Source organism: Diceros bicornis, chromosome 6 (genome assembly GCF_020826845.1).
Source record: "Diceros bicornis minor isolate mBicDic1 chromosome 6, mDicBic1.mat.cur, whole genome shotgun sequence".
Taxonomy (NCBI): Eukaryota; Metazoa; Chordata; class Mammalia; order Perissodactyla; family Rhinocerotidae; genus Diceros; species Diceros bicornis.
Window position 1 is genome coordinate 29,399,460 of NC_080745.1, and position 16,705 is coordinate 29,416,164.

General features: G+C 43.8%; 1 long non-coding RNA gene across 1 annotated transcript; it reads left to right on the forward strand.

The window, feature by feature from the left end:
• The first annotated feature begins 486 nt into the window (after positions 1–486).
• Positions 487–12,933, forward strand: LOC131407067 (uncharacterized). The gene is made up of 5 exons (XR_009220442.1): positions 487–741; positions 1,625–1,813; positions 3,310–3,366; positions 9,474–9,514; positions 12,203–12,933. It is a non-coding gene; the product is annotated as an uncharacterized LOC131407067 (long non-coding RNA).
• The last annotated feature ends 3,772 nt before the right edge of the window (positions 12,934–16,705 follow it).

Sequence of the window (16,705 nt, forward strand, 5' to 3'; positions counted from 1 at the left end):
CGTCCAGCTGCAAAGCCCGTACGCTCCACCCCAGGCTTGGAGGCAGCTTCTACTGGAGGCTGAGTCTGGGCATCCTGGAGGCCCCAGCCAGGCCTCCCCATCTGCCTCCCTCCGCTCCTCCCTGAGTCAGGTGGGCTTGTTTGCATACAAGCTTATCCTCTGCCCACTGTGTTTCGGTTTTTTCACCTTTGTGCTCCTTTGCCCTGACACGTTTCCCCAACTAGACGATAAGCTCTGTGTAGTGGATGTTGTGCCTTAAGTGTCTCTGCCCGTCACGTCTCTCCCGGGGGCAGAGAGCACAGCCAGCGCTCTGGAAAAGCTCCCCGACTGCAGATTTGGGTGGAGGAAAGGGATGAGAAGGAGCACGTCAGTCCCGCTCCCCACCAGGCGGTGGCGCCAGTCTGCAGCCAGGCCGGGCTCCCGGAGCGGCCGGCCCCGGCTCCGGCTCGGAGCAGGCGGCGCAGCCTCGGGCCTCCTCGGGGGGCCCACCTGGAGAAGCACCAGTTCTTGGCGTTCTCTGTGGGTGGGTGGCAAGGAGAGAGGCCCAGCGGAGCAGTGAGACTGGAGCAGAGGGTGGCCATTCGTGAGCCCCGTCCTGAAGTGCACCGAGGGCGCAGGGTTCCTGCTTTCGCGCAGCCCCAGCCCTGCAGCGCTCCCGGAGCTGGGCCACCCTGGGCTGGGCGTCGGGGCTTTCCTGAGCCTGAGATGCGCAGAGCACGGCCTGCACCCTGAACGTGGACGGTAAGAAATAATAGCTGAGCCCTATCACAGCCCCGGGCTGGGGGTATGGGGGGGTAGGGAAAGGGCCCGAATTTAGACTTGGGACGTAACCAAAGCAGAGCATGGGTAGGCGAGGGAATGCCCCTGAGAGCGTACACGACACAAGGCCAAAACCTCTCCAATTGTTCAATGTGAACATTTAAGATGGACCATCATTTTTGTAAGTAAGTTACCGCATTTCCTCCTTTTTGTACACGCCCAGGCCCTCAGAAAATGGGAGAGGCCTGGGCCTCCCGCGCCACTCAGAGCCCGGTGTGGTGCCTCCTGCCCCTCCCTCATTCGGCAAAAGGAAGCAGAGGCCCTGGGCCCTTGCCCGATTGCTCCTCCCTCGGACTCCAGCTCCTTCCCACACCTGTGAACTGGCAGGAGCAAACTGTACGAGTCCAAGTTCTATTTTTATAAAAAATAAAATGTAGAACCCTCCTCACAGATGTCGGGCGTCTGAGAGCCACCTAATTTAGAACTACTCTTCATTCATTCATTCACTCATTCACTCATTCGGGATAGACTGGGCACCCCTGTGCCAGGCACCCTGGCAGGGGGCTGAAGGGAGGGCTGAGAACCCCAGAGACACCGCTCACTGCTTCAGGGGGATCTGAGGTTTAGTGGGGGAAATAGACAATTGAGAAGGCAACTGGCAAAAGGTATGAAAAGTGCCCCAGCAGGGGAAGGACACATGGAAGGTCAAAGACGGCTTCCTGGAGGAAGAGGCACCTAAGGGGAGGGGGAGTTAGCCCGGCTTGAGAAGGGGGAGGTGGAGCTGGACACTGGGCCTCAGAGACTCTTTGTTTACTGGAGGGAGGGCCTGGCTCTATCCCCTCCCTTCTTGGTGGCTCTCTTGCAGGGACCTATGACCTGGGGAGGCAGGAAGTGTCCTGGGAAGAAGGATCGAGAATCTTATACAAGCTATCAACCCTCTTCACAGGAAGAATATATCCATATGAGTCCTCTCCAGTTATGCCCACAGCTGCAGGGGTTCCACAGGCGCACGGAGGAACCTGGGGTGAGAACCCCTGGATTCGAGGCGGAAGAGGTGATGCCATGCTCCCCTTTGGGAAGTGCCTCCCTTCCTGAGGGTGGGCTCTGCTCAGGCTTCTCTCCTTGCTCCCTTCTGGCGTGGCTCTGCTGGAGTGGGCCTACTCCCCTACAGGACACACTTCTGGTTTTGATGGAGACAGACGGGCCCCGTTCTTGGCTCACAATAAGCACCCACAGGATGCCTGGTGAAACACCACTGGCAAAGTGCAGTGGGTGCAACTGGTTTTCTCAGCCAGGATGGGGTGAGCTGGGCATGGCTGGGCCGGCATCCCTGCCTTCTTCCTTCAGGGACTCAGCGGGATGGCTTCCCAGCGCTCATATCCCCGGGCCACTGGGGGACTGTCTTGGCTCTCTTTGTCCCGCTGTTTGTTTAAGGGCCTGGCAGCTCACCTTGGCAGAGTGCTGAGGATGAAGGTCTTAACAGCAGAGAAGCACAGTTGTCACTGCCAGACCCACAGCATCTCCTCCTCTGTGGGTCTGTGTCCCAGACCAGAGGATGGTGGGAGACAGCACCTTGGAACAGAAGGAGGTTTGGGGCTTGGAGTGAGAAGGCTGGGGTGCTGGCCTTGCTGTGCTATTGCTAACTGCAGGGTCTGGAAAAAGCCCTTCAAGTAACTGTATGAACCTAGTTACCCTTGTAAAACAAGATGCTGGTACCCGCCATGACCTGGGGATGGTGTAAAGATAGGAGACACGACACAACAGCGATAATAATAGCTATCATTTATCAATGCTGTCTATGCCAGCTTCCGTCAGGGGCTTTACATATGTGACCCGTGCATGGGACACGTATGTGAGCCTTTGTGAGCCCTCTACACATGGAAGAGGACATGGTTACTGGAGGGAGGGGACAAACAGTGGCCTGGGCTCCCTAGACCTGGGTGAGCCCTATAGCAACCCCAGGCCTCCTGTGCAAACCTGGGTGGGTCTGGGTCTTCTCTGGTCCTCAATGCTTTGTTAACGAGGAGGTTGGGCTGGATGACCCTAAGGGTCCATCCGGTGAAGCGGTCTGCGGAGATGCAGAGAAAAAGGAGGAAAGTAAAGTTATTGATGACGGGGAAGATGGGGACCTGGTGGGACCAAGATCTGACTCCCCAAAGGACCCAGATCCCACTGATCTTCTTTGGCAATTGTTCTCAGCCCCAAGAGAGTGTGTCCTTGGTGGCAGTGACTCAGAATCAGTGAGGGGCTTTTGGAAACGAGCACACTCTTCGCCACTCGGTGGTGGGATGCTCTGCCTTGGGGAGTCAGCCACAGATATCAGAAGCAATAAAGATAGAATCAGCCCCAAACTCTGTGAAAGCCCCGGAGCCAATCAAAAAGCCTTATTAAACACCTCGCCTGCCCAAACCTAGATCTGGTGACCATTTACTCAGTGCTTGCAATATTATTAACGTTCACAAAATGCCTGTTGCAATATTCCCCACTCACAATTTCATTTTCCTTCTCTTTGCAATATTTCCCATCTCCCCCCCTTCTCCCTGACCCAAGACGTATGAACGTAAAAGCCACCATCTAACGGGCACCCACTCTGCATCCGGCGCTGTGGTAAGTGCTTTATGTCTCGTCTCATTGAAGAGAGCTCTGTGAGACAGGTCCTTGTCATCTCCTCCTCTCTATAAACAAGGAATCTGAGACACAGGGAGTTTAAGTAGCTTTTCTGAGGTCACACTTGGGGAGTGGCGGAGCCCAGATGCAAAACCAGGGCAGTTAGACTCCACGGGAGAGGTTTTTTTAGTTTTTATTGTTCCTTGTATTGATCCGATGTGGCCAGAGTTGTTCGCCCAACTTTGGGTTGACAGTCACATCCTCCCCAGAAGACTGGAGTTCACATGGTGTACCTTCTGCTCCTGCCCTTCTGCCTAATGAAACTTGGGAAACCTAAGTGTCTCCAAGTGAGCCACAGGCAAGTCAACTGCTTATGGCCTCCAGTTTTGGGGGATGGCGGCAGGACTCAGCCCACCCAGCTGCAGCCCCTGACATCAAAGCAGACCTGGGGATGAAATAGACTCGGAGAACAATAGGCGGAAATGGAAATGTTTCTTCTTGTTGCATTTTGTTCTGGGTTGGGGAGAGATGAGGAGGAGGAGGAACCATAGGTGGGGAAGGAGTAATTCCTTCTAGCATCAGACTAGTTTGATGAGCTTGTTTGCCACTTCTCCAGGCCCATGGTGATTGCCCTGTGCCTCGTCAGACAAGAGGGGGGCCCAAGGATACCCAGAGAGCAGGTGTTCCCAATGCCATGGAGACATTACTCTTTCTTTTGAGAATCCTTCCTATCTTGCCCAAGACTCACACTCACTCTGTCTTTCAGGAAAGGAGTGATAACCCAATCACAAAAAAGAATAAATGACAGTCAGTGCAGCTCACTGCTCCCCAGAGGTGGTGAGGGGTGAGGTGGGAGTTGCATTTCGACTATAAAGTTAAAGGAATGGCCTCCACTGGTGGAATTTCAGATGTCAGTGAGTGGTTTGGGGGAGGGGTATCCTGAGGCTGGATGCTGGTGTTCTCAAAACTTTTTTTTAGTTTTTAAGCTTAATTTACAAACGCCTACCTTCAGGTCCGTGCTCAACGGATTCTCACCAGACTCACTCCCAGTCTCCTTGATGACTGTCTTCTGAGATCCCTGTGCTCTGGAAATACTTCCTTGGCTCCTCCAGGGGTCTCTCCATTAACAAGCAGGATCCCCCTCCAAATCCCCATTGTTAGGGGCTCAGTTCTGGGGGCCACCCAGTGTGAGATTCCAGGCTTGATGGGGACTGAGGGGTGTGACTTGGGGAGACCATGGCCACTGCTTTCTTTGATGTCAGCCCCAAAGCTTGGGTGCATCCTGAGTATGACATCTATAGTGTGGACAACCCCTCTAAGTCATCAGAACACCTTCTTCTGGCAATCACACGGCAGTGTGGTCCAGTGGGAAGAGCCCTGAGCTCAGAGTCGGAAGCCCGGTTGGAGTCCCAGCCCTGCCTGCCATTTTTCTGTCATGTGATCTTGAGCAAGTCACTTTACATTTCCGGCTCTCAATTTCCTCATCTGCTATAACTCTTGACCACTTTGAGAGGATCGAACCAGATAATACAAGTAAAAGTACTTTTAATGTGCATAGAGATTGTGTCTGCTAAAGTGCTTTCAGTGACCAAGTAAAAGAAAACAAGACTCAAAATGACTTAAATAATAAAGGAGATATATGGTTCCTTTAACTGGAAAGTCCCAAGACTGGGCAGGCATTGGCTCCATGGTTTCTCTGTGCTTCTCTCTGCTCTGTCCTCCTCTCGGGGTTGGCTTCATCCTGAGGCTTGGCTGAGGTGGCTGCAGGGCGCACATGTTCTCACTGCAATCACAATAAAAGAGAGGTTCTTGAGAAGGAGGGAAAATGTTCTCCAAATCACCCACTAAACCTGCCCTTGTATCTCAGGGGTCTTATATCTGTTATGGTCTCAGAGAAGGCCCCCAGTAAGAAGCACTCCTTGTGTCTATCTGAGTTAGAAAAATTTTTATATATAAAACAAAAGAGTAAAATATTACCTTTAGTCCTGATACTGTTGGAGGCTATAACCTAGGGTAAGAACACAGCTGATCTGCTTCCAGAACCCCCAAATTAGGACAACCCATTTGAGGTCTCCTGTGGTGGGAAACCTGCCGTGTAAGTAAGACTCCCAGCCTGGAGGAGCAGAGGTGACTGTGTGCTCTCTGTGGGCAGCTCACTCCTAAGAGAAAGGAGGGATGAGCAGGCTGAGCATGCCCACTTTATTCTTCCCTGATTTCCTTCTAGATAGATTATGTTGCCTCTCCTGGGGCAAAGTGAGGAAAGGGATAGAGAGAGGTCAGAAACCACATTAATGGATTTTCCTTCAAGGGAAGGAAACATTAGGAGAGGGGAAGAGACATTCTCCTCCTCCTCGCCCCTAAAATCCCCCTTCCAGAACCATCCACACGGTCAGGAGAATATCATGCACTAATTAGCTTACGCCCGGTTTAACTGAACTAATCAGTATGGCAGGGGGGATGGAATCACACGAACTGGATTAGAACAATATGGGGCCAGTCTGAAGCTGTAATTGAGGTAACTTCTCCCCTCCCCTCAATTCTGTGGCTACTAGAGAATGGGAGAACGGTAAAAGAGATATTGGGAAGATAACTACAACGTCCACTTCAGTAATATAGATATAAAAAAAGTCAATAACAACTATGATTTGTTTAGTGTTTATTATAGCCAAGCACCCTGACAAGCTAGTTTAATCTCAAAAATCAAATAAACTGAGATTTCCACTTTGGGCCATGATGGTAATTATACCAGATTAATCTTTCCTTAAATAACTACAAAACTGGACAAAAATATATAAAACAAGTGTTTTCAGACATTGGACAACAGACAGCGGAGGACTGCGATCCCTGAGAGAAGAGCCCTACGATCACCCCGGCTTTCTGCCTGGAGGCACTTGCCAGAACCCAGCACAGGGAGGGAGGTCCAAGCAGAGCAGAGCAATCTCGCTGAGCTGGTGAAACAGTCTTGAGTTCAGGGAGGCTGAGGCATCTGGAATACGTGTAGCAGAGAATCGGAGAAGAGAGAGCTCTGCAGACAGCTCCAGAAATCTGCTAAAGGATCCCCTTGAAGTGATGAAAATATTCTGGAATTAGATAGTGGTGATGATTGCACACCCTTGTGAATATACTAGAAACCACTGAATTATACACTTTAAAAGGGTGGATTTTATGGTATGTGAATTATATCTCAATAAAAAATAAGCGAGGGACAAAAAGGACCCCCTTAAGTCTTTGGCTGAATATTAAGCTGCACATGTGTAAGGTGAGACCCCAGAAGGCCAGACAAAGAACAAATACTGGAAAATGAACAACAACCAGGGAGCTGAATAACTACCAGAGCACTTACAAGGTTGGAAGACTTTTGAGTTCTGACCAGACAGAATAGGGAAATTTCAATAACTGAGAGAATTTAGTAGTGACTTCAGAAAGACCTCATCTTAGAGGAAGAGTTAAACTATCCATAAAGTAAAGGCTATTCTAGATGTACTTCAACAAAACTTTTTAAAAATTGCCTAAAAAAAAGGCAGATCCACAAGTAACTTAATTGTCTGTCAGAACAAAAAACATTTTTTAAAGGAAGAGAACAAGTTCCAATACTCGAAAATATATCATTCATAATGTCCAGTGTCTAAAAAAATTTTTTTAATCAAAAAAATGAGAAAAAGTCAGTTAATATAAACAGACCTAGAAATGGCAGAGACGACAGAACTAGCAGACATAGACTTTCAAATGACTTTTAAAAAATATGTTCAAGAACTCAAAGGAAAACATGAACACAATAAATAAGACAGAAACTATAAAAAAAATCAAAATAGAACTTGTAGAGTGAAAAATAGAATATCTGAAATGCAAAATTTCATGGGTACACGTAACAGCAGATTAGAGTGGGCACTGTAGAAGGAAAGATCAGTGAATTTCAAACAAGGAATATAAACTACACAAACGGAAGTATACAGAGAAAAAAACGTGGGAAAGAAATTAGCAGAGACTCACTGACCTATGGAACGATATCAACTGATCTAACATACATGTAATTTGTTTATCAGAAAGATGACAGGGGGAGAAAAATTGTTTGAAGAAATAATGACTGAAGTTTTTCCAAATAGGATGAAAAACATAAATATATGGATATGGGAATTTCAACAAACTGCATGCAGAATAAACACAGAGAAAACCACACCAGGCACATCAGAGAATTGCTGAAAACGAATGATAAAGAGAAAAATCTTAAAAGCAGTCAGAGGAAAAGAAATTACATATAGTAGAATGAAAATAAAAATGACTATGGACTACTTATCAGAGGCAACGCAAGCCAGAAGATAATGGAAAAATCTAACAAATCTAACCAGGAAACTGTGGCTCATAGAGATTAAGATATAATCCTAAATCATACTGCAAAGTGGAATTTAAACTCAGATCTGTTGACTCTAAAGTCTCTGATTTTTTTCTTTCTTTTCCCCAGTTTTGCCCCTTTTTAACTTATGAGAATATCTGTAATGGCTTTGTAAGAATTACCGTATTTATTATAAAAAAGTTTAATATGTGAAAGTGCTAAGAAGTAAGTAAAAATAGCCTGAAATCCCCCAACCCAGTGGTAAACCATTAATACACTGGTAAATATCCTTCCAGATATAACAATGCATAAATACACATGTATGTATATAATTTAATGGGCACGGGGTCATCTTCCATGTAACTAAGACTGCTAATTGCCTGTCCAATATATCTTCTCATCTTCTCCCTTAGTAACAGGAATCTGGGCAATATGCCCAGTTGACAAATTCCCTTTTCCAGGCTCCCTGGTAGATGTGAGTGGCCAGTGGATGTGACTTAGTAGGGCTCCTGGGAAAGCTGTTGTGACCCTTCCCCAGGGGACACCCAGATCATGGGAAACGATGGCTGAAGCCAGTTGTGGCCTTGAGGGTAGAAGCTACCTTCCAAGGATAGCAGAACAGAAGGACTGAAGGATCCTGAGCCTCTAATGATTTCAAGGAACTGCTACACCAGCTTGGATGGTCTGTCTCTAACTTCTTTTATGTTAAGAGAATAAACCATTATTCTGTTTAAGCCATTGGGCTTAAAAAACTACATACCCCTGTGCACATTTTTAAGTTGACATCTAAAGTATTTTATGTTTAAATAGTTGCAAAGGATGTAATTCTGACTTATTGAAACTGTTAACATCCTAAAACTGTCACATCACTTTAAAGTGTATTTAAGGAAATACAAATTTCCTAATAATCTGATACTTACCATCATCTGTTTAAAGATACGTGAACAAAATCTTTAACAGTCAAATTATAGATCATTCGTCTTTCTTCTTGAACTCTTATTTGCATTCCATGTATCTTACAGAATTTCATCCTAACATATTTTTTATGCTTGAAAGTCTTTTACAGATTATTTTATCCTGTGTCTCTGCAATAAAATCACACACACGTGCACACACACGCGTACATATACACAAGTTAAATTTTTCAAATTTCTTGTGACCCTATATCTCCAAAGATTGAAAATTTGTCCTGGATTGAGCTATAAAAATATCTTAATGAATACACAATTGAACAAAACAATATGTCAATTAAAATTTTTATAAATAATAAATATAAAAGTAAAAAAATATGGAAATCCATTTCTTAACAACATGAATTGAGCATTTTACAAATTAATTGGTTCATTTATCCATGGTTGACTATTACTTATTGCTAGAGGGAGACAGAGTTCAGCTCATTTCCCTTCCTATGGACTGTTTTTACAGCGGGAAGCGCTAGGAAACCTTGTTCACATAAACAAGTAAATAGGAATGGAACATGTTTTATTATAGCATTGTCATTCAATTCTCTGAACTTTTTATGAGTTACATGCTAAAAATCACATAATGATATCATGATACCATCAAAAACCATTTTTAACATTCTATCAGCTTATAGTTTGACTAAGTCCTCCTTTAGTCTTGTTGAAAGCAAAGAATTAGAAACTATTGGTTTGCAAAGGATTTGTAACCAATCATTAAAGTTAATTCACTTTCTCAGTTTCTGGTAAGTATATCAAAAAGGCTATGTACCAAGACCTTTCCAATGACTGTTAATTATCCTCTCATTCCTTTACAGAGGGACGTTTGTTTAAACTGATATTCACAAAAAGAGTTGGGGTAAGTCCAAATATAAATTTCAATTTACCCTTATCAACATAATAGTTTTGATGAAATGCTTTTGTCTCTCTGCAAGCTTTAAATACGTTTTCATCCAAACCTTGGAAAATGTCCACCAAACATCCTAGATGGCAAAGCTCGTTCTGATTGCCAAACTAATTAGCCAAGTCAAGTTTACTTATTTCGAAATATGACAGACATTCAGATAGTTCACTAAGCAAACCTTTACGGGTCAGTAAATAAAAAAGGAAACACGTGTAATTATCGCTCTTTGCCGGCATCCCAGAAGCCCCGCCTTGTGCCCCTTCCGCCTCACACCTCCCTTTCTCCCAGAAGTTACTACTATCCTGACTTTTATGGTAATCACATTTTTCTTCCTTATAATTTTGCCATGTATGTACTCGTCCCTAAGCAATACAGTTTTGCTTAATTTTGAATTTTTATGAATAGCATCTTACTGTGTGTTTTTTTGAAATATGTGTCTTAAAATATTATGTTCGAGAAATTCATGTGTATGTTTATATATAGCAGTAGTGTGCTGTGTTTTCATTTTGATACAGTTGCCTATCCTATGAAATTACCACAATGTGCTTATCCATTCTGCTATTAATGGACATTTGAGTTATTTCCAGTTTGGGACTATAATGAATCCTGTCGCTATGAATATGCAGAAGTAGAATGGCTGAATTCTAGGGTAAACCTATCTTCAGTTATAGTATATAGTGCCAGCCTGTTTTCCAAAGTGGTGTACCAAAATTACACTCCTACTCTCCATATGAGAGTTCCTGTTGCTTCGCATCCTCACCCACACTGGGATTCATCAGCTCAAACACTATCCATTTGTATATTCTTTGTAACTCCTGTGTATCTGTCAGTCTTTATACTTTTGTACATCATGGTAGGTACATAGTGATATTGCACTGTGATTTTAATTTGCATTACTGATAATGAATGGGGCTGAGTTCTTCCTGTGAATCGTTTGTTCAAGACTCGCCATTCTTCTGTTGGAATGTTTGCTTCTTGCTGTTTTGTAGGAGTTCTTTTTATATTTTGGATATGGTCCCATCATCAGTTATGTATGTTGCAAAGATCTCCAACTCTGTGGTTTGTCTTTCCAGCCTTTAAATTGGTTGTTTTTGATGAATCAGAAGTTGTTAATTTAATGGGTCTGAATAACAATCTTTTCCTTATTGGTTGGTGCTTATTGTGTTCTGATTAGGACTTTTTTTTCCTGCACTGGGGCCATGAAGATAGTTTCCCATATTATCTTCTAGAAGCTTTATTGTTTTCTTTTACCTTCTGGTTTACAATACACCTGGAACTGATTTTTGTGTGAAGTGTGAAATAGGGGTTGTTTTATTTTTCCCTCTCTACAGATATCCAATATTTCAGCTTTATTTATTAAAATATTGTCTCTTTCCCACTCTCAAGTAGAGCCACATTTGTTAGACATCAAGTTTGTGTGTGTGTGCGTGCGTGCATGTGTTGTGTTGCATTGCAAGGTTTCCCGGCTCTCTTCTATTCTTTTGGTCTATTTGTCCAACCCTGTGTCAAAACAACACTGTTTTAATTACTGTGCTTTTATAACAAAACACTTCTTCTTGAACATCTTGGTTGTTATGTTAGTCTGGATCCTCCAAGAAGCAGACACCAAAATGACATTAAAAATTAATAGATAAATTTTGTTAAGGGAAACACTTATGTGAGAAAAAATAAGGGAGGGGAACTTGCTAAGGTTGGGAGAGCTGTCAGACTGCAGCACAAGTCTGATTCCAAGTGAAAGGGAGAAGAGAAGATTGGGTGGAATCATTCTAGGCTGCTGTGCAGTCAAAGACAGGTTTGACAAGGTTATTGGTGATTCCTAGAGCCAAAGCTGGCCATCAGAAGGGTCCTTTGTTTCTCAGAAACAGGCCTGCTTTAGTATCCTAAATGCATTCAGTCATTGGCTGGGAGCAGCCCATGAGAGGTCTGGCCTCAATACAAATCTGGTGATGAATCTCAAAGTACAGTAGCTGGGGCCCTTGGTCATTTACTCTCCCTATAGTAGGACGTCTGCAAGTCTCATGTTCACGACTGCCACAGTCTACGCCTTGTCATGGGCAGATCTTCTTCTCCACACAAGTTTGGAGAACAGCTCCTATAAGCTTCCCTTTGACCAAGATTACGTGAAATCTACAGATCAGCTTGGGAAGAATTGTTATCTTTAAAATATAGGTCACCCAACCCATGAACCTGGTATACAGCTTTGTTTATTTACATCTTCTTTTATTTCTCTTCATAGTGTTTCATTGTTTTCTGCAAGGTCTTATAGTTTGTTGGATTAATTCCCAGGTATTTGATATTTTTTGGCTGTTTGTTGCTAGTATACACAAATGCAATTGATTCTTGTATATTGATCTACTATAGAGCAACCTTGCTAAACTCATTATTAATTCTGACAATTTATTTACACGTTATTTGGATTTTCTCTGTGCACAGTCGAATATATCCGTTACTGATTGTTTTATTTCTTTCTTTCTAATCCTTATGCCTTATATTTATTTTCCTTGCCTTATTGCACTGGCTACTTCCTGTACAATGCTGAATAGAAGTGGACATATTTGTCTTTGTCCGAATCTCAAAAGGGAAATTTCCCATGTTTTAATAGTAAATTAGATTATGGTGTATACTTTTTGTTTGCTTCCCCAGATTCATTCTCCCACTTTTCCACCTGCGCTGTGCTCCAGGAGGCAACTTGCAGGGCCTGAACCAATGGGCTCCATTGCACTTTTGCTTTAGATTGGTTGTGGCCAGTCAGAGGCAGCGATGTGAGATAGGGTAGGGAGGAAAATTAAATTGGGGCATATGTTCCCCAGACTACCTCACTACCATGTCACATAGATTAAATGTGTCCTTCTACCAAAGGCCACAGCTTGTGTCATGTAGCCCTCTCCATGCAGCCACTCTTTCCGTCTTTTAGTAATTGCTTCCTTCTCTTTGCCCTTCAGGTCCTTCCGCCCATTACTAGCCCTGGGAGACTACATTATCCCTTGTCAGTTTCTTTAACCTCTACCCCACCTTCATAAACAGTTACTGTATTAAACTCTTTTCAAATCACCCCATCTGTGGGTGCCATCTGCTTTCTGCTGAGTCTCTAGAATAATTAAAGTTTACTGCACATTTTTATGTAGGTTGCCTTTATCAGATAAGGAAGTTTCCCTCTATTTCTATTTAGCTGAGTTTTTTAAAAAAGTGTGAATCAATGTTGAGTTTTATCACGTGCTTTTTATGAATCTGTTGAGATGATAATATGATTTTTATCCTTTATTTCATTAATGTGGTATATGGCACAATGTTACACCATCCTTGTATTCTTGGAATAAACTCAATGTGGTTTATTAATACACTCAATGGTGTACTATCATTTTTATAGACTTGAAATTAACTTGCTAGTATTTTGTTAATGAATTTTGACTTAATAAAATATTAAATCTCAAGAACAAGATTTGGCCTGTAGTTTTCCTTTCTCACAGTGTTTTTTGTCAGTGTTGGTATCAATATTCTGTAGGCCTCATAATATGAGTTGAATTGTGTTTCTTCTTTTTCTAATATCTGGAAAATTTTGTTAAGATTGGCATTTTCTTTTTAAAGCTTTGGTTAAACTCCATGTAAAAGGCAAATGAACCAGAAAATTGAAGCAATTCAAATTTATATGCACTTGATAACATAACGTCGAATATATAAAGTAAAAATTGACAAACTAAAATAAAAAATAGACAAAATCACAAACAGATTTTAACATACTTATCTCTGTAACTGATGAAGTAAGTACACAAAAATAAAAAAGATTTAAACAACACAATTAGCAAGCCAGGCCCAGTGACATTATGGAACACAGAACCCAATAACTGCAGAACACACATTGTTTTCAAGCTTACATTGAACCTTTACAGGAGGAAGTCAAGATGGCGGCGTAGGCAGACTCCCGCGGACACAGCCAATTTACAACTACTCGTGGAAAAATTACCCCTGAGACAGAACTGAAAACTGGATTAGAGGAACTCCTGCAACAACAGACAATCTTAACTGAGTTAGAAGAGGCAGAAACTCCCTTCTGGAGAGAAAAAACGCCGCCTTCACAAGCCGCAGTGCCTCATGGCCACCTGGGAACAGCCCAAAGTTACGCAGTCCTCCCTGGAGGAGCAGGGCCCTGAGCCGGGGAGTGCCCCCACTGTGGGCATTTTGTGGACCCAGCGCAATCAAGACAAGCGGCATAATATCTGACTTTGCCTGCTACTAAAACGTTGGGGAGTACCCCCAGAAAAGCTGGTTCACAAAGAAAGTAAAACCGGCTCTTAAAGGGCCCGCGTGCAAACTCACCTGTTTCAGAAAGCATCCTAAAATCACCAGAAAGAAAGGTGCATAGTGCTTTGGTGAAAAGAGACTCACTCACCTGATAGGCCCTGAGTGCATCTCAGTGAGAGGTGAGACCTCTCCAGGGACTGGGACAGTGGCCACAGCCATTGTGGCCTGGTGTGGACGTGCTGACACAGACGCCATTGGAGTTCTCCCTGGGGCCTGCTAGCCCAGGGCTGCCCCACCTGCTAGAGCACCGATTTAATCCAGCTCAGCCAGGGCAGGCAGCCCACCCTAGAGACTGGCCCCACCCAACAAGCCCTCAGGCAACTTGTGGGCCTGCATAGATTGGTGACTGGATTCTCTGCAGCGTGACAACTGAGCCGACTTCAGTGGGGCAGGGCGTGCACAAGGAGCCAGTGGAGAGTGTGGAGTGGTGGTGGAGTGTGTGGGGCTCCCTCCATGGAGAGACTGGGTCCACTTCGGGAGGTCAGGGCATGCACACAGGGCAGGACTGTGTTGACTGTGTGTGTGGACCTGTGGGCTTGTCAGCTGCAGAAGACTTGTGCTTCTCAAAGACCCACATAGGGGGTTTAGCCCACCTTCCAAAGCCTGAAACAATTGGGTGCTCCCGTGCCTGAGGCCAGCCCCACCCAGCTGCAATCCTCAGAGACCTGACAAGAGACCTAAAGGCTGGAGGCTTATAGCAATTGTAAGGCCCTGAGCCTAACAACCTGCCACGCTGGGGGACTACTCACTCAAAAGAAATACTGCAACACAAACGTGGTATTAGAACTTGCAGCCAACTGTGCTGGGGCTCCTCACACCTGATAAAGAGACTGAAGGGCCCACAACAACTACAAGCAGCTGAGCATTACAACACCTGGCCAGGAGCATAACTTGGCCTCCCTGGGTGCCTACAGGGAGAGCAAACAGGCCACAACAGAAGGACACACGTAGCCCACATAGGGGTCACCCCTGGAACATTGAGAACTGAGGGAAGCACACTGCAGGCCTCCTAAGCCATCACCTACATAAGGTCACTTATCCAAGAGCAGGAGACGTAGCTGACCTACCTAATACGTAGACACAAGCACAGGGAAAGAGGCAAAATGAGGAGGCAAAGGAATACATTCCAAGTAAGGGAACAGGACAAAACCCCAGAAAAGGAACTAAGTGAAACAGAAATGAGCAACCTACCCGACACAGAGTTCAAACTAAAAGTGTTAAGGATGCTCACTGATCTGGGGAGAAGAATAGATGAACTCAGTGAGAATGTCAACAAAGAAATGGAAGATATAAAAAGGAACCAATCAGAAATGAAGAATACAATACTGGAAATGAAAAATTCACTAGAGGGACTCAAAAGCAGAGTAGAGGATACAGAAGAACGGATCTGTGAGCTAGACAAAAGACTAGAAGAAATTACCCAAGCTGAACAGGTAAAAGAGAAAAGAATTAAAAAGAGTGAGGACAGTCTAAGGGACCTCTGGGACAACATCAAGCGCACTAACATCCGTGTTATAGGTGTCCCGGAAGGAGAAGAGCGAGACAAGGGGGCAGAGAATCTATTTCAAGAAATAATAGGTGAAAACTTCCCTAACCTAAGGAAGGAAACAGACATCCAGGTGCAGGAAGCACAGAGAGCCCCAAACAAGATAAACCCAAAGAGGCCCACATCAAGACACATCATAATCAAAATGTCCAGAATTAAAGATAAAGAGAGAATCCTAAAAGCCGCAAGAGAAGACAAGTTACATACAAAGGAAACCCCATAAGGCTATCAGCTGACTTCTCAGCGGAAACCTTACAGGCTAGAAGAGAGTGGCACGATATATTTAAAGTGCTAAAAGGAAAAAACTTACAGCCAAGAATACTCTACGCAGCAAGGTTATCATTCAAAATGGAAGGAGAGATAAAAAATTTCCCAGACAAGCAAAAATTAAAGGAGTTTGTCACCAAGAAACCAGTGCTACAAGAAATGTTAAAGGGACTGATTTAAGGCGAAAAAAGAAGACCGCAAATAGGAAAAATTCTCTATTTCCATGATAAGAGGGTAATGGATACAAATGCACAAAAAAGAGGTTAGATATGATATCAAAAACATAAAAGGAGGGAGGAGGGGAGTTAAAGAGTAGACCTTTCAGACAGAGGTCAAACTAAAGAGACATCAATTCTGTATAGAAGAAGAAAGGAACAGAGAAGGACTACTAAAACACTGAGGAAAAAAAAGTTAAAAAATGGCAGTAAGTACATACTTATCAATAGCTAGTTTAAACGTCAATGGACTAAATGCTCCAATTAAAAGGCATAGGGTGGCTGATTGGATAAAAAAACAAGACCCATATATATGCTGCATACAAGAGACACACTTCAGACCTAAAGACACTCACAAACTGAAAGTGAAGGGATGGAAAAAGATACTCCACGCAAATGGCAATGAAAAGAAAGCTGGGGTAGCAGTCCTCATATCAGACAAAATAGACTTTAAAACAAAAACTGTAAAAAGAGACAAAGAAGGGCATTACATAATCATCAAGGGAACAATCCAACAAGAGGATATAACACTTGTAAATATCTACGCACCCAATGTAGGTGCACCTAAATATATAAAGCAATTATTAACAGACATAAAAACAGAAATAGAAAGTAACACAATAATAGTAGAGGACTTTAACACTCCACTTACACCAACGGATAGATCATCCAAACAGAAGATCAATAAGAAAACATTGGCCTTAAATGACGCACTAGAACAGATGGACCTAGTAGATATATACAGAGCATTCCATCCAAAAACTGAAGAATACACGTTCTTTTCAAATGCACATGGAACATTCTCCAGGATTGATCACA